Source organism: Urocitellus parryii, chromosome Y (assembly GCF_045843805.1).
Source record: "Urocitellus parryii isolate mUroPar1 chromosome Y, mUroPar1.hap1, whole genome shotgun sequence".
Classification (NCBI taxonomy): Eukaryota; Metazoa; Chordata; class Mammalia; order Rodentia; family Sciuridae; genus Urocitellus; species Urocitellus parryii.
Genome location: NC_135548.1, coordinates 16,133,458 through 16,156,195, shown reverse-complemented (window position 1 = coordinate 16,156,195; position 22,738 = coordinate 16,133,458). Strand labels below are relative to the sequence as shown.

The 22,738-nt window shown below is 53.4% G+C and overlaps 1 pseudogene; it reads right to left on the bottom strand.

Annotated features, from left to right (window-relative positions):
* Positions 1 to 629: 629 nt before the first annotated feature.
* Positions 630 to 22,084, bottom strand: LOC144251197 (MAL-like protein; annotated as a pseudogene).
* Positions 22,085 to 22,738: the final 654 nt, after the last annotated feature.

Here is a 22,738-nt window from a genome sequence, read left to right as displayed (position 1 = left end):
GGCTCCAGAGCCCAGTACAATGCATGGTCTTGAGTCAATGGGACTCAGAAAGGCAGGCAGAGCCAGGGAGCTGGTTGAGGGGCCAGGACAGTGCTGAGTGGCCCTTTAGCTGTGGGTGCAGAAACCAGTGCCCTTCCTGGACGCCCCTGGCAGGTGAGTTAGAATGAAAGGCATCTAGGTGGGGCCTGGACTCGCCCCAGGTATTTAGTCAGTGACTCTGATCACACACATGCCCCCATGGGAGACAGAGGAATTTACAATCCCATCCTGTACTGTGCACAGAGATGAGCCCCCACACAGTGCAGCCAGGGTTCGCTCAGTCAGTGAAAGTTCCTGGTAGCTGAATTTCAGTATGGAGTGGTCCAGCATCTCCATGGAAACATCACGCACACACACCCTCTCATCCCTAGGAAGTGATGGGCAGGTGCTGTGTCATGAATCAGGCTTGGATGGGGGCATAGGCAGCATCAGAAATGACTGGCAGAGGTACAGAGAGACGGCATCCAGACACATGTCAAAGTGGGCCTCCTCATCCCGCAGGGGACACGGCGTAACAATTCCACATTGGCTTCCGGGAACTTGTGTCCGTCCAGATGGCGAAGCTGAATCCTGCGGTGGGGGCCGGCGCCCTAGTGGTAATAGATGCTGAAGGTGTGGAGGATGTACAGCATCGTGGTGATGAAGGCAAAGAACTGGAGAGGGCCAGGACCAGGCCGTTAGAGGGCCGGTGCCAGCGCCCCCTCCAGCCCCACGGGCCCTGAGGCCCAGGAGGCCCCAAGCCCTGATCCTCCTCAGTGACCCCCCACCTGGGAGCAGCCACCACGGCCAGCTAGCTGGATCCTGGAGACTCTCCATCCCTGGGCCTCCCTAGAGCCACACTCTCCTGGAGTCCTGCTCTGAGTGGTGCCAGCTCCATCTCCACCCTCAGGAGGGTCCTCGACACCTGGCCTGCTGGCTCTCCTCCCTCTCAACTGTGGCCCTGGGCACTGTCTCCTAGCCCCCTGCAGCCCTGTACCTGTGGGCCCTGGTGGCCTCCGCATTCACACTTGATGGCCCACAACTGCTCTGAATGTCTTGGTGCCCCAGCTCTTAATGGCCCAACCTGAACTGCTGGCATTTCCACAAGCTCAGTCGGCCCCCAACTCACCTGGTGTGGTGACCTGTGCCACGAACCTGTGACCCTCCAACTCCCTGGCCACCACCACCTCCAAAGCCAGGGCAGAGTCTGCAGGTCTCCCTGCCTGGCTGGCTCTTGGCACCGGCTCCTGTCTCAGCCTCATCATCCCTCAAGAGGATTCCCCACACCTCAACTTGACTCCTGTTACTCTGCTCCCTGATAATCTGCCACAACAGGGAAGCACGACAGCTTCAGACCCTGCTTGGAACCACAGCGGCTCTGCTCCCCTCTCAGGCAGAGGCCATCGCCAAGACCACCGGGCACTGGCCTCGTCCCTCATGCCCGGCTGTCCTCACTTGCGCATTCAGCAGTCTCTGGAGCACCTGCTCTATGTCGGGCACCACTCTGGCTGTCACAGTGAACAGGACGCCAGAGGGCTCCTGCTGCCCAGAGCTTACACTGTAGCAACAAGAAGCGGAAAGCAGGCAGAACACACAGGCACTGGGGACAGCACCCCAGATGTGCCCTTCCTCTTGGCATAGCCTGTGATCCAGGGGAGCTGCCAGCGGACTCAGTTCTCCTCCGCCTTTCACCCCTGGACAGGGTCCAGCAGCACTGGCTCCACCTTGGAAGTTCCCTCGGGGACAAGGGGTGTCATTGTGTGCTCCTGCCACACGGGGGCACCATTCCACAGAGAAAGGGGAGTTGAGGTGCCTGGGACCAGGGAGGCCCCCAGCGCCAGATGCCCAGGGTCCTGCTCAGCCCAAGTTTGGTGGGACCACCTTGCCTGGGCTTTGGTCCGCCAACAATGCCACCCCATGGACTTTGGTTACTGAAACAAGCGGACATGGGGACAACTTAGCTGTGCCAGGGACTCTGGCTTCATTACAGAGCAATGGGGGGCATGGAGGGGTGTTCAGGGGGGAGAGACTATTCAATCTGCACTTTGGGAAAATAAATTCTGCATACTGTGGTGGATGGGACAGGCAGTGAGCGAGGCTGACCAGGATGGACAGAAGCCAGAGAAGGCCTGGAGCCTGGGCATGCTTGTTCTCTCTCTCTCTCTCTCTCTCTCTCTCTCTCCACACACACACACACACACACACACACACACACACACACACACAAACACACACACACACACCTCCTGCAGCTGGAGAGCTCAGGGTTATCTGACACATGTGGGGCAGATTGAAACCTCATGCAAAAATGCCCTCCATTTGGGTGCAGTGGCACATGCCTCTCAACCCAGCGGCTCAGGAGCCTGAGGCAGGATGTCCATAAGTTCAAATCCAGCCCCAGCAACCTGTGGGCCCTAAGAAACTCAGCGAGACTAAGTCTCAAAATAAAAAAATTAAAAGGGCTGGAGATGTGACTCAGTGATTACTCACCCTGAGTTCAATCCCAGTACCAAAATTTAAAAAAAAATGCCCTCCCACTGTGGCTGTCCTGCCCCTGCCCGGCTGGCCCGGCCCACTCACCGAGGCGGTAGTGTTGATGAAGTAGTTTTTCTGGTCCTGGAGCTCAGAAACGATGGTGGCATGAGCCTGCAGGACAGCAGCGCTCATGTACAGGATGCCCGTGGTCCCGTGGTACAGGCTGTCCTGGAAACGCAGAGCAGAGGCCACCACCACCGTCATTTGGGCAGGCACCTTCCTCTCTTGTGACACAGCAGGGAAGAGTGAGGAAAGGGGTGAGGTTCCCCCCTCCAACTCCTGCTGCTTCTCTGCAGAGTTTCTAATAAGATTTCTTTGTAGCAAATAACGGTGGAGCAGTGACAGCAGTGCAGGTCCCAGGCCCACGGGTTCTCGCCCAGGGCCTGCTCGGCACCGGGAGTGTTTCTCGCCAACATTGCCAACCACCAGGGAGGCTCGCCTGCACTCAGTGTTGGTCTCATTTTAAGGAGATGGAAGCTCAAGGTTAAGGCCAGGTCTGAATGGAGGCTGATTAACTCCTGGCTTTGAACCACTGGCACTGTGCTGGGCACAGAGGGATCACTGCCCACCTGTCAAAGCCCTCCATGCCAACTTCCAGCCTACTGTCAACTCAGTGAAGAGAGCAGAAAGTCAGATCACACCAGGAGAGGCACACACACAGATCCAAAATAGGGTCCCCTGTGGAGGACAGTGGACCTCCTCTCTCCTAGAGGTCATGGGCAGGGCCAGATTTAGTCAGTCTAGATCTAAAACACCCAAGAAACTTAACAACCAAGGCACACAAGGCCCCTTGGGAGGATCCAGCTCAAACAAGCCAAGTGCAAAAAGACATTCCAGAAATAACTGGGAGATCTGAAGGTAACCTTGGTCTTAATACACCGAGTTGTTGTTGACTTGGTGTGTGAAAGCTTGTGAGAAAGTCTGTGTATGTTTTGGGGGATCCAGACATGTGTGGAATAGCATGACAGTTAGGCTGAAATTGCTTTAAAATTCTGCAGGGAAAAAAATAAAAAGTCTGAACAAAGCCAGCATGGTGAAATCTTGCTTTCTGGAATCTGGGCTGTGAGGGTCCCAATGTAATTCTCTGTTCTTTTGTCTGTTTTCAACTGCTCAACACACAGCACTTCCAAATGGTTAACAAGATAATGGGGTAACGTGAAAAATCAACCATGCTGTATCAAATGCACGCATCCACCCCATGCTGCTTGCTCAGTGTGATTCAAATGCATGTCCATTTTGCACAAATCCATGTGGCACATGAGAGGATGAGCTGATCAGTGAGTGTGACAAGGTATTTTTTCCCTACTAGCATTTTATTCAACACTGCTGCCATGATTTATTTTACCATGAGTCAAATTGAGGAAAAACACATCGGAATATTGCTTCTGTTTTGTGGATTTGTTTATGAAGAGGCAGAGCCTCTCACTGCTGCCCAAGCTGGCCTGAAGCCCTGGACTCAAGCCATCCTCCGAGTAGCCTGAGGCAGCTGCATGGCTGCACCCAGCTCCCAGATAGTCTTAATCCAGGAGGTGCAGACATTGCTAGCAGGGAAGGTGGCGGAGGGAAGACAGGAGAGGTCTACTCTTGCAGAGGTCTGGCTTCATAATTCATACACTAAAAGCACCAGCCTTAGCTCAATAAGGGTCCAGCCTAGGCAGGGCCTCTGATCCCAGCTCTCTGGTTCTCCCTCCCCAGCCAGAAGGGTCTGTTGTGCCCACAGCTCCCAGGACACCAGTCCAGGGCGCCAGCCCTGATCCTTACCAGCATTCTCCAGGACTCAATTTTTTTGTAAAATCCAAACAAGTAAGAGAGCAGGAACATCAGGGTGATGAGAAAGGAGGTCAGGGAGATGTACATCACCCATCCATGAAGCAGCGGGTTGGCTACATGGGTGGCCGCTACCAGGATCCAGACCAAGCACACAAATGCCTGTAAGAGAAAAGCGTGACGTGAGGGACGTCGCACCATGTTGGGTGACATGTGCCTTCAGAGGGCGTCTCTTTTCTCCTGTCTCTGGTCAAAAGCTCCATTGAAGCTGGAAAGACCCAGGATGGAACAGGGAGGAAAGGTGGCCTTTCTGAGCCATGGTCAAGTTGGATCCTGTTAGAAAATTTAAGGGGCTGACCCAGAAGTTCAAAAGGAAGACTTCCCATCAAGTCTGGCTGTACCTTTTGAGCTCAAGTGGTGTTGGCATGTTCAGTTTTAAAATATTCTGAATATGTCGCCAACATTCAAACAAGATTTTTCACATGAAAAAAAATCTAGATTTTGGATATTTCTTGAGAAATACATGGTTTTGGACACAGCATACCCATTTCTCAGGCTAGAATGTGTTGTGATTGTCTCTTTAGAATGGTCCTGAAGTCCCTAGTGTACCACATCCCCCTCCCCACCAACCCCATGCCGTCTTCTGGACTCGCCCTGTTGCTCACCTACATGGTGGCATAGCCCTCTCCTTCCATGGATCCTGCCCCCCCCCCACTGAATGCCTGCCTGACCCTAAGGGCACATGGTTTGAAGCCCTAGGTCAGAGCAGCTGATGCCCTGAGACCCACCCCCAGTTGGGTGATAGGGTTCCAGTTTGACAGCCTCCATGCTCTGCCCTGAGATTTGATGTGCCTTTGGTAGATTTGGTGCCTTTACCTCTCCCTATCCTCTCTGGGCTCAGCTTTTGTTTGCTTTTAGGCTGGGCTGGCCCCTGTGTTGCTAGCCAGGGTAGGAACTCAGTGTCCAGCTAGAGGCCTGGGGGAGAAGGTCAACCAGACACGAGGTTCCGTTGTCCTTTGTCTCCTGCTTTCTCAGACCTTCCCCTTCCCTTGCTTAGGATGTCACTGCAGCCTCCTCCCATGTCCTGATCTTGGTCCTGTGAAATCTGTACTTTTAAACACCACACTGGCTGGTGATCTCATCATCTCACCTCTGCCTACTTCTCCCTGTGGCCTTCAGTCCCAGGCAGGCACCTGCCCATCAGATGTCTCTATGTGGAAGTCCCTCTGCAGGGCTGACTCTGCACTTGCCTGCCCTTGAGAATATCCATTAAAGTTTGCACCCTGTACCTTGCTTGCCCTACCCCAAGCCTGGACCTGCCCCTCAAACTCCTCAAATCCAACAGGTACAAAGTCTGAACTCATGCCCCTCCCAAATTCCTTCAGAACCCACTTAGCATGACTCATCCGGGAGAGAGAATAACAGGATTTAGCATGAAGAAACAGAGGCTCCTGGAGAAGATGGCTATTTATTACAGCTCATCGTGGGCACAGAGCACTCATCTTTAATAAAGCAATAAAATGTTTTTGAAAAAGATAAGAGCCTGTCGACTGTGAGATCACTGGAAATGTGTGATGATGGCAGAAAGGAAGGGAAGGGACTCAAAGGTGACTCTCGAATACGTGGTTTGGAAGAATCACATGACCAGATTTTAAAACTTCCTATAAAGCTGCAATAATCTGAAGAGTTGTGAGTGCATGTGATTCTCAGGAGAATTTCTCAGGAGACAGCTCATCTCCTTCCCTAGTTCTGTTCCCCAGTTCACATAAATTTTAGAATCGGCTTTGTAGTATCTTTTAGTATCTTTTTAGTATCTCTCTGATGAGATTTTTATTGTTAAATCCCTAGATGAGTTTGCAGAGAACTGACATCTTTTACTATGTCTCGTCTTCCAATCCATGAATATGGTATGTCTCTCCTATTATGAATATGTTCTTTGACTTCTTTTATAATGTTTTGCAGCTTTTAGCATATAGTTGCTACACATTTTGTTATTATTTATGCCTAATTATTTTATTGGGGGGGCTCTTGTAAGTACTTTTATTTTTTAAAATTATTCGACTAGAGAGAAATACAAATGATTTTTAGCACAATGACATTATCTCCTGCAACTTGCTAAGCTTACTTATTAGTTCAAAGATTGTTTTGTTGTTGCAGTTTGTCAGATTTCATGGAGCTTTTAATGTGTCTCTTTAGGTTTTAATGTTAATGATTATCAGTGAGGTAGAGTGTATTTTTATCTATTTGTTGGCCATTTATATTTCCTCTTCTGAAAATTTTTGATTCTATTGGTCATAATTTTTTTACCTTATAGGGACTCTTCCCAGTAGTGTAGGTATTATTGATTATTATACATGTTTCAGATAAAGTTTGCTAGCACGTATCTCATATATTTTATGATGACTTTTGGTGAACTAAGCCCTTCATTTCAATGCAATTGAATATGTCAATCTTTTCCTTTATAGATCATGCTCTGCCACAAGTTTCAGAAATTCCTCCCTACTTTGGGTCATGGAGGTATTCTTGCATTCAACCTTTTCTCCTAGGATCATTTTCTTTCTTCCTCAAGTACATGTTAGTGGTCTCTTTAGTGAAAGTAACTTGTTAATCCTCAATTTGATTAGTTGTAAAATAGCCTTAATTTTCCCCTGAAAATTATCTCCTCTCTTATGCCCACCATGTTCTACACTTTCCCATATAATCCTATTGTTTTCTGGCTTCCATTGTCGTGGTCAAGAGGACAGCTCGGGTGAAATGTTGCTGTTTGTAGGTGTCTGTCATTGGCATCTGGCCACTTTTGGGGTCTTCTCTCTGGCTGGCGTTCTTCAGTTCATGCACTAGAGATACAGTGTGTTGAGATAGGAATATCTTTGTACTACTCCTGATTGATATTAATTTTACATTCAATATACAAACATTTAATCACCTTGTCCTTGGTAGCTGGATTCTGCAGTCTGTGGCTTCCATTGATTTTCATTACTCTACACTTGTCTGCCCCTATATTTAGTGAATTCTGATTGGCAGTTCATGTCTGTGGCAGTCGCTCAGTTCTGAATAATACTCTTAGAGAAATTCTGGGAAAAACAATTTCACGCATTTTGTCTAGCTCAACAGAAAGACACAAGCCTTCAGGCTCTGCTTTTCATAACATGCCTGGCTTTCTGGACTAGCAGTTCTTAACTTACAACTAGCCAATGGATAGCTCCAGATATGTCACCCTATCCTCCCCCTGCCATTGTCTTAGCAGGAAAGACACTTTTGCAATTATAGAGAATTTATAGGCTTTCAGGAGAGAACAGGAAGGGAAAGTAAGAAGTAAGTATAGAATAAGAAGTGGACACAGGCTGGGATCTCTATGCAAGGAGTATGCATACAGCTCTAATAGGGCTGGGAAACAGCTCCAGAATCCTGGCCATCCCTTAAAATGCCCGTTCTATGGGCAAGTTCCCCCAGGCCCTAATAGTCAATCTCCAGATGAATTTTGGAAAATGGGAGCAGGGCTTGGGGCTGCCTGCGGCTGGGTGGGATGACTTGTCCTTAGCAGGGGGGTCTTGAGGGATGGGAGCTTTGTTCTTTAGCTCCCCTGAACTGGGCTCTCCCACGTCGCTCCCTGTGACAGGTGCTGCTGATGCTGGTACTGCAGGGAGGTGCTAGGAGTCAGCTTTAGGCCACATGCCAAGTGTGGTGCAAGAATGTGGCTCCCATGTCCAACAACCAGCCATGGTAGCAATTAGAGAGAATGCCACCTAGGACTTGTAGGACCAGTGGCTGCACCAGAACTTGTAGGATTTTAGACTCACATGGGACCAGCAGAGAAGTGTCCCTATCATTCACAGATGTCTACCTGGTGCCCAGCACAGGGCCTGCAGATTCGTGGGGTGAGGGGTGCTGACGTGCCCCCCTTGGCATGAGTCTGTAGTAACTTCAAGACCACCTCCGAGTCCCCAGGCACTTCACAGGTGATGAAAGGCCTGCCCACTCTAGTTTCCTTAGAGAGACCACAGACCCCTTCCACTGCTGACCACCAACTCACCTGTGCCAGGCTTGGGAGTCGGCCTGGATGGCTCTGTTTCTCTGTCCCTGTCAGGGCCTGAGAAGGGGTCCCCGACCCTCTCCAGCCATCAGAGGCTGCCTTGGCCAGCCTAATCCTCACTAGTTTGTGAGGAGGAGAGGGAAGGGTATGTGCAGAAGCTGCATATGGGGGAGGATACTTGTGTCCCCAAGCCAGATCCCACACCTCAAGGACAGGGCCTGGACATTCCTAGGATGTGCTCCAGGTTGGCCTACTGGGAGAAATAAAGGCCTTTGTGTGAATCTCCCACCTGCAGCACAAGAGGGCCTGCCCTGGCCTCCCCACTCTGGGTCCCTGCTGTGTTTGGGGGATCCCAGGTCCCACTTTTTACTCTTACACAAGCCAAAGCCCCCCAAACATTTGGAAACCCACTCAAAATGTGTGGGAATCTTTTGAAGTGGCTCTGCTGTTGTGTAATCAGTGGAATCAGAGAAATGCTATTTGCTTTTCATTTCCACGCCCCTCTACCTTCTAAACTGTGGCCTGGACTAGGGCCAGGGAGCGATTCCAGGTGAATTAAACCCAGTGGAATTTGTTGGTTCATTTCTGCTTCAAGTTCTATTGGTTGAATCTTTATAGGTTGAGAACTCGGAATATTTGTTTATACTTTTTTTTTTTTAAAGAAACTCGTATTTAACTTTCCAATTCTTCCTGGAAGCCTCAACGGCCCTTCCATTTAAGTCTTCATTGTGTATTTCCCCAAGAGCAGGAGATTTTTTTCTGTGGTTGGGGGCTGGCCCTCGAAGTGGAAGACTATTTCATCACATTTAGACATCTGTCAACACTTGTGTTTCAAGTTCAGCCTTGGCTGGGGCTTTTTCTTATAAAGCTCACTTGTGAGTTCACTTGCTGAAAGTCTAACCTGAGGTCTGAAAGGATCATGGGGGTACGAGCGAGTGCAGTCACAGATCTGATTGCTTATTCATGGAGAACAGCTCCCTCATGTTTAGAAATCTGGTTAAAGAATACAAGATTTGGGGTAATGACATCCAGCCAGGAGAAGGAGCTGGTTGCAGGTCTGGGTGGGGGCTGAACCTGGCCACGTATCACACAGTAAGACCCCACAGGCTCATGGGGTCAGATCAGAAGGACTCAGTAGGCTCCTGCTGGCCAAGGAGGGGACAATTTGAACTTCAAATAGGGACAGCAGCTACAATGGACTGAAATCACCTAGGCTGAAATCCATGATGTTCAGATGATACTTAACACACTTTCTTTGGTCACTTTTGGAGGACGTTTATTGTTTTAAAAACTGCCTAATAAAGAAATCAAACAAAAGCATGGCACAGAGGCAAGGTGTTTCTAAAATATGTGGGGGCTGGCCGGGAGGCTGGTGGTGGAGTCCTGGCCTAGCATGTGCGAGACCCTGGGTTCCATCCCCAGCACAGAAAAACAAGAGAATCCCATGGACAACTGAGAAGGTATTCAGGGCAGCACTGTGAGTCCTGCTACTCCCCAGAATTCTCTGGGGACCTAGAGAAGCCCCAGGAGACTGTGGGAACTGGTAAGAGAGGCTGCACCCTTGACCACTCCCCAAGAAGGTGCAGCCCATCCCAAAGCCCCAAGTCTGTTCCTCTGCTGGCACCTCAGCCCACTCTGACGCTCGCACACCCACGCCCTCCCTCCTTTCTTGGAGTTCCAGCTCTGCCTGCTGCACAGGTTACTTGACAGATCTGAGCCTCTGTGACCATCCAAAAGCCAAAGGGATCTGTGGGCTCCCATCCCACCTGACTCTCTGTGACAATTCTCATCTGAGTGTCGGGTAATGACCGTTGGCTGTGGCAGCCGGAATCATCTGAAATGGCACAGAGGACAGGAGGGATGTCCTGTGAGAAAGATCCAGAGAAGGGAATGTGCAAGCCAGTCTCCCTAGAGGGTGAGAAGTTCACTTCTGGAAGGAAGGCTGGGAGATGAATCGAAGGACGGATGAGTCAGCATTAAGGGGGCTCAGACCCTCCTGAGGAGCTGAGGAACACGTTAGCCACCCAGTAAACACACCTGCACACAGACATGATTTTTGCCTCCAAATTTGAGAACTCCCGACATCCATGCAGTTGAAGTCCTGCCACTACTAGGTCAGGTAAGGGTGCTGTCCATCGCAAATGCTCGCTCTCCCCCTCCCCAGTAATAATGATCAAAACATTAAGTCGGCACCTACTGGCCCCTTCAGTAACTTGGCCTTTTGGAATCTGCCCTGCAAGTGATGCATGTGAACAGACACACCACACCGTGGTCCTTGCTGTCTTGGAGGCTGCAGGAGAGCAAGGAAATGATCTCCACAGGTTATCATAATGGGACGGGTTAGCTCAGTTATGTCTACATGGCAGAACACCCACAGCCTTCAGAAAGCGTAGGCAGGCTCTCTGAATCCCCAACCTGAACAAGCCCAGAAGTTCTCAAAGGCAGAGGCCAGCATACCCGGTGCACTGGGATTCACGCAGAAGAAAGGAGCATGCGTGTGCGTGTGCGCACGTGCATTTGTGTCCATGCACATTTGTTTGGGATGCACAGAATATTTCTGGACTGAGACCCAGAAGGAGGAAACCGGGCTGGACGATGCAAGCTCACTAAAGACTTGGAACGGGAAGAGATGCAGCTGAGCGAGAGATCTGCCCATGGGGCAGAGTAGCCACAGCCACCTGAGCAGCGGGGGGTCTGCACTGGCCAGGCTGCTGGGGGGTGGCATTTCACACCCTGAGAGGGTCCAGAGGACGCTAGCTGGGTGAGGGCCCCAGGGGGAGGGCCAGGGGGTGGGAAGGACGCTGCAGTCTCAGACCTGCCTGGTGGGGACTCCAGCTGTGGCGGGGGCCGTGGCTTCAGGGTGAGGCAGAAGCCAGAGCCCCAAGCGGAGGAGCAGGTGGGGATCTGGCAGGTTTTTCTGCATCGTGGGCGGAGGTGTCTCCGCAGGGCCTTGCTCACGGCCACTCCCCTCTCCTTCCCTTCACTGGTAGCTGCTGACCCCAGCTTCCGGCTGAGCCTCGGTAACCTCAGGATGGAGGGAATAGTCAACTCCAGACAGGTGAGGAGCCCGGCGCAGTGGCCCAAGCCTGTAATCCCCGCAGCTCGGGAGGCTGAGGCAGGAGGATCGCGAGTTCAAAGCCAGCCTCAGCAATGGCAAGGCTGCTAAGCAACTCAGTGAGACCCTGTCTCTAAGTAAAATACAAAAAGGGCTGGGGATGTGGCTCAGTGGTCAAGAGCCCCTGGGCTCAATCCCTAGTAAACCCCCCCCCAAAAAAAAGACAGGTGAGGCCCTTGAAGTTAACAGGCCCCTGAGACCCCTACCTCCCGGGAGGAAAGGGCTCCTCAAGGGAGTGGTCAGCATTGCACACCGAGGGAACCCCAGCTTCCGCAAGGTTCTCTGTGGCTTTGTGGAGTGTCAAGATGAAGGATGTCAGGCATTCAGGTGCAGGCAGATAAGGTGCTTCGACTATTGTACACCTGCCCTTCTTTTAAAAATCCTGTCCCCATAATGAAATTCCCCATCTTAGCCATTTTGTAAACGCTCAGTTCGGAGGCATCTTGCTCTGTCCAGCCCTGAGTGCCTCCATTTTGCAAAACAGAAACTCTGCTCCCCTGGATACAAACTCCCTCCCCTCCCCTGGACACTCAACACCAGCACTCTACTTTCTGCCTCTGCAACTTTGACTGCTCCAGGCACCCGGCAGAGATGGAATCACGCAGAGTCTGCCCTTCTGTGACTGCTGGATTTCACCCAGCATGATGTCTTCAACATTGTCCATGTTGGAGCATGAGTCAGAACTTCCTTTTAAAGGCTGAATAATATTCCTTTGTGTGTGTGTGCGTGTGTCTGTGTGTTTTCTAGATGTTCCCCAACTCACAATGGTGCAACTTACAGATTTTCATATTTGTGAGCAAATTCTGTAGAATTTGCACTTCCATGTTTGCATTTCGAACTTTTCCTGGGCTAGTGCTGTGTGGTGTGATATTCTCCCTTGATGACAGGCAGTGGCCTGAACTGTAGCTCCCAGTCAGCCCCAGATCAGAGGAAAAATCAAGCTTGCTATCCTCCTACCTCAGCCTCCCCAGTCCCTGTGCGACTCCGCGTGGCTCCAGTATGTTTTTGACTCCACCTTTTCAACTTACAGTGGGGTTTTCAGGGCGTGGCCCTGTGGTGAGCCCAGAGGCAGCTGCAGAACCTGTGCTTATCCACTCCTCTGTGCACTACTGGCTAGTGTGAACAGTGCTGCTATGAACACAAGTGTGCAAATAGATGTAGTTTGATGAACACCTTTTAAAAGGGAAAACCAAGACAAGCCTGTTGTGGACTGTTCCCATGTCACTGGAGAGTGACAGCTCCTTCCAACAGATGTGCCCCTGCAGTAGCCATGGGGCTGGAGTGGGCTCTGGGGAGTTTGCACTGTCCAATCAAAATGCCCCCCTGACTCTGGGCACTTTAGTGGCCATAATTATTCTTTAACTAGACTTTAAATTGACTGTAGAAATAATGTCAACAGCAACGAGAGTTTCCACTGTGCCAGGCGCAGTCCTATGACAGACATTATTTTAATAAAACTGTAAATCATGGATCACATACATTGTTTATTCTACTTTTTACATCTTCTTATCTTACTGGACGGTTTAACTGCTGGCTCTTGTTGACAGCAGTTCTGTTCTTTAAAGTCCCTGTGGACACTGGGTTTGCAGAGACTGAACACTTGCTCCGGGGGAAACAGTAACTGGCCCCTGGGAGCCTCCGGTCCCACTTTCCTGCCACCTAATTATTCTATAACCTTGTTTCTGGTTAGAGGCACTTTACGTAATATGCCTTGTTGAGCATATTACGTAAGCATGTGGCCATGCTGCTTAACGTGGACTGAGCGAGTCTTACCACGTGCATTTCTGACATGCCAGCCTTCTTGCCTTAGGGACATGAGAGGCACTTTGGTATTACACTGGGTGCATCTTAAGCAGCAAAACCCCTCCAATGCACAAAACCAAGAACAAAGGAGTAGTAATAGGACAGAGAAGAGGATGTGCGTTTGCAGAGTGGGCACTGAGACCAGGGAGGACCCTGCGGGGTGGATCTCAGCCGGGAGTGCACAGCCAGCCCTCAGCGTGCACGTGGCTCGTGGGGAACTCACATCTCATGGCTCTGCAGGTCCATGAATGGCTTAGAGGCCCAGTCTTAACCTGAGGGTAACAAATACAGTCAGCAAGTGTGTGGCTTCGAAAACAGGCTGCAGGGGTGACAAGTCCCCCTTCCTGTCAACGTCCAAGCTACTGTCTCCAGTGATGAGACCTTCACCACGTGGGGTCCACCTGCAGGGTGAGTTGGTGGCCAGTATTCCTGTTACAGGGGACGGGGCAGCCAGCCACTTGTTAAGTCCCCACCTGGGCTTATTGGTGGCAAGCATGGGCAGGGAGGGGGCATAGAGGTCTCTTTCCAGCAAGGCTCAGCACAGCCTCTGGCTGGGGACATTGTGTGACTTAGTCCTGGCCAACAAGATGCCAAGGGAAGTCCGCAGGGGACTCCCAGGTAAGGTTACCTGTTCCTAAGGGGACACCGGGCCCGTGGTCACCTTTCTTGCCCTGGTCATTGCTGTGTGTGGGTGAAGGCTGGAGCCATGGACAGGGGAGGACGGGCCAGTGGCCAATGGCTTTGGGCCTGTGAAGAATCCGCCCACTGAGCTCCAGACTTCCCGGGACCTCAGTCTATTCTCCTGTGTTAAAGCCAGACTCAGCCAGCAACGGCCCAGCCAGAGGACGCTGAAGACCACCCCCAATGGGAGGTTGCCCACGTCATCCACACCCCTGGTCCCTCTGAGGTCACTTCCCTGGTGACCAAGACTCCCAGGCCAAACGCGGACCTGAGCCCCACCCTCCAGCCCAGCCGCCTGCCCAGGGAAGAGCTGGGGCAGCTCTGGGCTCCCTGAACCTCTGCCAGTAGCCCCCACCCTGGGGCTGCCAACCAGTGCACGAGACTCATCTGAGGGTCGCGACTTGTGTATTAGTGGGTCACTAACAAGAGATGAAACTGAACAGAGTGAAAATACAGGAGGTGTTGTCCATGGGAAGGGAAGTGCTGTTTCCTGAGTCTTTTGTGAACACACGCACAAATACGCACACTCACACACACATGCACACTCATGCACACACACATATGCACACACACGTGCACACACAACATATACACACGCACACACACACACGCTCACATACACACGCACACACAACACACACACACACAGATGTGCGCGTTACAGGTTGCGATAAAGGGGTATTTCTTTCTGTAGATTGCAGTCAGTATGGGGCCCTGGCTCCACCCACCCTGCCTGGCCTGCATCACCCCCTGGGTAAGGGCCCACCCAGGCAGGCCACCACAGTGGCTGCTGCTGCAGAAGCCCCTCCAGGGGACTGGAATTCAGAGCAGGCTCCAGCTCGAAGTGGCAAGCTGAAGGCCAGGCACCCAGCAAGGCGGAGCAGTCGCACCCAAGGGGGCTGGGTGCTCCTGGGCAGGCCCTGATCACCGCAGGCCCCCTGTGGGCACACAAAGACCCAGCGCTGTTCACAGCCCAGGATGCAGGTCCCGTCCCTCCTTGGCACAGGGGAGGAAACTGTCCTGGGTCTGCCCCAAAGGCCTCAGGCCAGAACTCCAAGAGGACCCCAAGACAAGCAGCCTTTTATGGAAGTTCCATGCTCCATAATTCGGGCTGGGACACTTCCAAACACTGAGTCACTCTGTCCTGAGTTGCAGGGGAGAAGTTCCTTTGGTTTCCAGGTTGGCAGGAAATTGCCAGCCCTGTCTACCAAGGCTCCCTCGAGGGCTAAGTCCTATCCTGGTGGCTCCAGGAACAATAGCTCTGGCCCGAGCTCTGGGGCCATGGATCTTGGAAGAACGAATCACTGAGGCCCAGGAGTGCTCCCAGGCTGGCTGGCCCTGTGCCCAGAAAGCTCGAGGACCTTCCTTGAGTGACCGGCTTCCTCCCTCCTCCTGCAGCTTCCTGCCTCTGCTGCATTCAGCCGCCGGGGCCCAGGTTCACTGACCAAATAGCACAGATTTATAGTGTGACATAAAATAGAATAATAAAAACATTCTTAACTAACCAGAGTCTAAAGGGCTTTTCAGTTTTGACTCTTTAAAAAAGAAAAAGAAAAAAGGAAAGAAAACACTTTGGGGGAATTAAAAAAAAACTTCTCTTCTTGTAGATTTTAGAAAAGTTAGAAATAAAGACCCCCCCCCCCCCCGCTCATGGACAGGACTCCCCACCTCCCCAGGACCCTCTCACACTGATTAACTGCACGCCCCTTCACCTGTCCCCGGGGTCTCAGAGAAGCCCTTCTTCCTCCAGGATCCCACAGACAGTGTGACCAGGACTGTGTTTCTGCTCTTCCTTAGGGACCAGTTCCCGAGTCCCAGCCTCACCAGGCCCTGAAGGACCGGACCAGACCAACGTCACCTCGTCCAGAAGCCACTCCTTACTGCCAAGTGACCGTCCTTAGGGTGTCTTTCCACTTTCGTGGTGACTTTGCTGCATCCCACCAGGACCCCTGAGCTCCTAGAAGCAGGACCACACCCTGAGGTCTTGGGGTCCCCAGAGTCTGGCAGAGAGCCCGGAACAGAACAGGACAACCCCATGCACCTGAGAAAGGAGGTGGACAGCAGGTGTGGACACCCCCGCCAGCTGTCAACAGCCTCACCTTCCTGAGCCAGCTCTGCACAGGGAAACTTTTGACACCTTCTGACACCACAGTGGCCCAGCTATGGTCTGAGATTCTGCTAGGAGCCTGGACTGAGGAGGACATGCCCACCACGTCCTGCTCCATCATCTCCCAGTTGGAGGCCTGTTCCCTCGAGGGCAGATGGGTTTCCCCGGGAGGACTTTCCTATCTCCCTCTTCCCCATCCCTCCCTATGCCCTTCATCATGCCAACTTGGCCCAGAAATGCACTGTCAGAGAGGGCCACATGCAAATAAATACACCCACAACAGGACAGACAGCACCTGGATGGGAGGCCCAGGGGCTGTGACCAGGTGGAGGAGAAAGCGACGGTGGGCCCAGGTGGCCCTGAGGTAGGTCAGAAGACACCGCAGCCCCAGGCCCAGGTATCTTCTGGGTCCCACAGATCTGCCTGTCCCTGGGGGACATTCTGCTGGGAAAGCCCCTGGGAATGCTGGAAAGAAGCAGTGCCCCTCCAGAGAATGGACACTCCTCATCGGGGAGCCCCTGGGGTCCAGCGGGTCAGAACGCAGCCCCTCTGAGGAGCACCCCTGCGAGGAGTGACTCCCTGCAAGCCTGCTCTCTAGTGCCACGGTCCAGGCAGGCTGGCCTTCCTGCAGTGTGGCTGGTTGTCTGTCTGCTGAGCGGAGAGAGTGGACTGCTCGGGATGGGGTGGACAGTCAGGGCCAGCACAGGCCTGGAAGTGCAGCCCTGGGCGGAGGGGCTGGGGTGGGTGCAGGATTCGAGCCCCTGTGAGCAGCTCCTCGCACAGCTGGGGCCTCTTCAGGGCCTAGGGGGAGGCTGGAGGGAGCTGGCTGGGAGCAGAGAGGCCTTCCCACTGCCCTTCCCAATGTGTCGCTGTCTCTCCAGCAGCAGATCCCTGTGTCCCCTCCCTGGGCTGGCCACTGCCTCACGGCCCCCATCCAGCGACCCGAACACAGCCAGGCAAGGCTTCTTAGTGGTTTAAGCACCAGCCACGGTGTCCCTTTTGTTGCCCTAACTGGGGGTAGATGGTGGCCACTTCATGTGCTCATTACCCTTTCTGCTCTTTGAGCCTCTCAATGGCTCCCAACAATTCCCCGTATTGAATCCCTTCTGCGCGAAGCACCTTTCAGGGTTCCTGCTGCACCATGGTCACAGCACCACTGGTCAGTCTTCCTGGCTCCTCACTGTCTCTCCCATCAGGCACTGAACTCCACAAGGCAGGGCCAGTCTGGGTTGCCAGATGCCCAGTGCTCGGCGGAGAGCAAGTGTTCAGTAAATACAGGAGTGTGATATTGGGGGTCAAGGGGACAGCGACTCTTTCCTGACACCCACACTCAGGCTTGTTCCCTCTGCTCCAGGTATGAACAAGCCAATTTTCCCCTCAATCCAAGCCCCTTCCTCTCTCAGGGGTGCCCTGACCATGCTCTGGCCCTGGAGCCTCTGGGCCGCATGGCTGTCCCCTTCCTTCAGCTCTGCCCTGTTTTGGGGACTCTCAGGTTGTCAGTCGCTCCACTTTGTAATGACAGAGTCTACGGCCCACCTTTCCCCCCTTATCTTCTGGTTCTTGTGTCCCCCAGGGGTGGAGCCTGGTGTGTGAGTGGCAGTTCATCTCAGGAGACCTTGGTGACTTACCAGAGGCATTTGCTGCCCAGAGACCTACTCTTCTCAATGAATGACAATTCAGTCATGGGGGCCACTGTTCTGGGGCCCTTACTGGTGAGGTTGACCCTTCCTATAAACCCGTGCAGCTGACTTAGGAGACCCCTGTTTTTCTTAATGTCACTCCTTCCATCGTGGAAAGTGAGGCTCCAGAGCATTAACTGACCTGTCCAGGGTCTCATGGCATCAAAGAAGCAGAGCCAGGCCTGGACCCCCTCAGGAGTGACTCTATTTTACTGACCCCAGACGCACTGGGGGTCTCCCAGTAGGGCTGGGCCTGGTGCAGGGAGCCAGGGTAGCCCAGGGGGCTTTGGGGAAGCTCCCACAGCCCTGCCCCACCTTGTCCAGTGTCCTCCTGCCCCACGCTCCTCTGGGCCCTGGTAACATCCCTTCCTCTCTGTCCTCCCTTCCCTATCACCTGCTTCCATGGGCGTCCTTGGGCACCGATCTGGTGGGGCTCACAGGTACCCTGGCACGGAAGGCGCTGCTTCCCATGTCCTGCAGGACGGGACTGGCGGGGGCTGCCGCAGGGTTTTAGGGTGGGGAGTGCAGGTGGGATGCGGCTGGCGCCCTGAGCAACCCCAGCAGCCCCAGGAGCCGGAGGTGGACTGACAGGCATAGGGCAGTGGGGAGTGGACTTCCCTTCCAGGACACTCAGTGTCTCAGGACGTGTCCTAGGGAGGGGACGGGGCCTGGGAGGGCCTCATTCTTCCTCTACCCCAACCCATCACTTTCAGTCCTTGCAGAGTGGGCCTTGGAGGTGCTCCCAGGGGGAGCACCTGGAACCGTGCCAGGCTGCAGTGATTGTCAGACAGGCTCACACACACAGAGCAGAGGAAGCAGGAGGTGGAAACTAAGGTGACACTGGAGACTTAGGTAAGAATAGATGAACTTCCCATACTGGGGATTTGAGTAAGACATAAGGATGAACTTCCCAAGCTGGAGGAGTCTGGAATGAACTTCTAAGAGCACCTTAGCATTTCCCTCTGATGGTCTGTGGGAGAGTGGAGAAGTGGAAACAGAGAGATTTAACAGTAGCATTCACACATCTCCCCTTTGAACTGGCCGCATCTCTGGACTCTCCTTCCTAGTCAGTCCCTAGCATCGCCACCAACAAAACCCACAACCGTCTCTTACTAGTCCACCCTGCAGTGTCACTTGCTCCACTCTGTAAAGACAGGGCCCAAGTCCCCCCTTTCCCCCCTTTAGCTTCTGGTTCTTGTGTCCCCCCCCAGGGGCGGAGCCTGGTGCTTGAGTGACAGTTCATCTCAGGAGACCCTTGGTGACTTACAGGACGCATTTGCTCATTTGCTCTGGGCATTTTCCCCAGAGAGATGGAAATTAGATCCACACAAAAGTCTGTACATGAACGTTCTGAAGAGCTTTGCTGTTTCCCAGTGGGTGGCTGGTTAAACAGACTCAGCCAGTCCCCAACATGAGAGGGGAAGGAAAGCAGGAGAGGACACACCATGTCCTGGGTGGGCATTGAGGGACAGTGCTGAGCGAAGGAGCTGGTCTCAAAAGGCCACACACTGTGTGACCCTGTTTATTTCTACAACTTTTTTGAAATCACAAAATCATAGTGATAGAATGGTGGTTTCCTGGGGTGCATTCAGGGCAGGGTGAGAGAGGGTGGGATGGATGGGGTTTGGCTATGGTGAGGGGACTGTCCTTGACCTTGGTCCTCATTTGGATTCTGTGACTCACTGCCCGTGAGACACAGAGGTTGAGATCCACCTTACCAAGGCCAGCTCCCTGGTTTTGACCCTGGATTCTAATCAAGAGAGACATGACCATCACCCCTGCCCCATCCCGGCAACTTCCTCTGACTCTATATTGAGGCATTAGAAGTGTTAAAATGCGAGCTTTAATGTCCAAGACTTGAAAACAAACCTTCTTAGACAGAGATCGGTAGGAGCAGGTGGCAGGGGACCAGAGGTGGGGACTGCAGAGCCCCTTTGGAACCTGGGTCATCCTAGAATGTCATCCTTAAGAACCACAGAAGGCCAGAGGCTGCCCCTGCCCAGCCAGGGTGACATGTGGCCCTAGGAAAGCCAGTGGGAGCCTCATCTGAGCTCCCATGGGATGGTGCTGGTGGGCACCATCCAGGCTCCGTGTGCACCTGGGCAGGCCCTCAGGACAGGCTGCTCTTGGGTTCGCAGTGTTGCTCTGTGGACAGGCTGGAGGGAAGGGTGACTGAATACACCACCCACGCCATGTCCTCCCTGGGCTGTCCCCACCTCACTGGGATCCCAGTTACTGGATTTCCCTTTCTCTCTGCACCTTTGCTGGCCTGAGCCCCAGTTTTACACCCCACTCTTTGGACTCATATCTTTAGAAAGACATATACCTGTCCATGACGCCTAAAGCCCCGAGACCGAACTGGCCACACCCCGAAGCCTGGTGCTGTCACAGCAGCAGGCGACACCACCAGGCCACCAAGCCAGAGAGGACTTGGGCTGGGCTGAGTCTGCCCTCCCTCCTCATCCCTTCCCAGAGTCCAAGGCACACCCTGCTCTAATTCCATGTGAGGCACGCTCCTTTAAGAAGCAGAACAATAGTAGAGAACACCCCATTTAACATGCATCTGTGTCTGCGTGTGAACACATGCACCATGTGCCTCATCATCACTCCTTCCAGAGAATCAGGGCAGAGCTAGGAGCCATTCAGGTCAAAGGGCACAGGAGACAGGACAGCTCAATGCCATGTGAGACCCTGACCTGGACCCTGCACCAGAAGGAGGACGTCGGTGGGGGTCGTGAACGAACAGTGGATACCATGGTATCCATGTCAAGTTCCTGACCATGAGAGCCGCACCAGGGAGTCAGGACCCAGAGGAGGCTGGGCGGAGGGCACGTGGAACCCTATGCAGGAGCCTCGTTCCTCAGGTGCCACTGCAGGAATGGCGTGGAGGCACGTGGTCAGCCCCGGGTACTTTCCTGACTCAGAAGCTGCATCCGCCCAGCCTCCTGGCCTCTTCCTTCCTGGCGGCTGGAGCTCCTCTGTCCCTCCTCCCAGTCTGAAAATCTAGCCACTCCTCTGAGGTCCAACTCCCAGGGACAGGCCTGGGCCCCACCCTGAGCTGGCCAGGACAGACAGCCTGGCTGCAGAGAGGAAAACCCCTGAATCCCTCCGCAGCAGAAGGGCCCGACAGACTGCTGGCAGGCAGTGGCCCGGCCACCAGTGTCTACAGTGACTGATTGTCAAAAGGCATGCGCTCAATAAAAAGTGGTAAAGCCACCACAATCCTGGCAGCCCATCTCCCAAGGTGAGGGACACACCCAGGCCTTGGCCACAGAATTCATACGAGCACTAAGATGTCATCAGTCTGGCCAGATGCCCACATTCATGCCTGCGGGTGGCAGGCTTGGCAGGAACCTGTCCTTGGGTGGAGTTTCGGCTAGAGTCCCCCCCATGCTGACCTGCCCAGCCTGGCTTCAGGACATGGATGGCCGCCCTTTAACCAGTTTGCCTGAAGTGTACTCGGTCCGCCCAACCCTCCTGGTGCATGGGGAGGGGGCAAGGGACAGTCAGGTCCAATCTCTGTGGGTGAGTCCACTTTCCATCTTGGCTACATTCTAAGTAGGAAAGAAAATACCCCCCCCCACACACACACACGGGGAGCTTCAGAAGGATCCAGAAACGCAGCTCCTCTTGGCCCTGGATTGTTGGCCAGGCTCCAGCGCCCCTCAGTGAGAGGGGACAGCAGCCACCTCGGGGACAGGGGGCTCTGGGGAAGCTGTGCACAGGTCTGAGTGCCAGTGCTGTGTCACCATCAGATCCCGGTGTACCCAGGGAATCTGGAGGCTGTTTTATGGTGGATTTGTCCCCAGCCTTCTGTGCAGGGCTACATAAATCAAAGTTCAAGGCGGCTGATTGACAGCTGGGAAGATACTGGAGGCCCCTGGGATCCTGGAGCAGCCCCCTGCACACTTTCTGAGCTTCAGAAAAGCACCCGAGTGGGGAAAAGGAATCACATGAGAAAAGTCCACTGGCAACAGGTCCAGAGGTCCCCGCTAGCCTAGGAGGGGACGCAAGTGTCCATCCACCAAGTGACCGCTTGTCCCTCCTGTGAGGGTTTCCCTATGGAGGGAGGGATCCCCGCCAGGCCATCCAAGCCCAGGTGACACAGCCTGCCAGGCGCCTGAGGCTCAGTGTGTGTGGAGACCTTGACCACCGGGCGCTGCCAGGTCCCTGTCCCTGCCAGGTCCAGTCCCTGGGCGACCTCCCGTCGCCTCCTGCAGGTGGCAGTGGAACTCACCAGCTCGGGCAGGAAGAAGGCGTAGGGGATGGTGAGGAACAGCGCGACCCCCCGGGGGCACGTCGGGCGGCGCGTAGCTGGTGGGGGGCAGCGGGTCCCTCGCTGCCATGCTGTCCCCGCTGTTGGCGCCCCTGCTCCGTGGCGCTGCTCCAGCCCGCAGCCTTCAAATATCTCCTCCTGCCGACACACCCATCGGACGACGTCGCCCAGGAGGAAAAAACCGTTCCCGTCAAGCAGGTCCTTCCACTCGCGAAGCCAGCAGCCCTGGGGACCACAGCGCACAGCGGGGCGCAGAGGTGCCGGCTGCATGGGGCGGGGACCGGGTCTTCGCAGACGGTCAGGCCCCAGGAACTTCTGAATCCCAGGACATCTGCACCGAGTGCAGGTGACAGTCCCTTCCCTGGCTCATCCCTGTTCCCAGAGTGGCCAACAAAGACCATTTATTGAGGACTCTCAATAAACCCTGGGTGGGCCTAGGCAGCCAAGGTGCCCCTCAACCAGTTCTCTCTTCTTCTTCCCCAAATAACCGCCCTGGACTTCTAACCTCACATGTTGGTTTTGTCTGTTATTGAAAGGATTCGTTTGTGTTTGACTTCTTTCACTTCCGGTTATGTGTGGGAACCATCCATGTCATTGTATGTCACCGTGGTTAATTCAGAGCTTTATAGTATTCCACGAACATTCAATGAACAAGCTACATTTCATTCTCTTGTTGATGGACCTTCAGTTCTTTCACTTTGGGGTTATTGCTAACATTCAATTT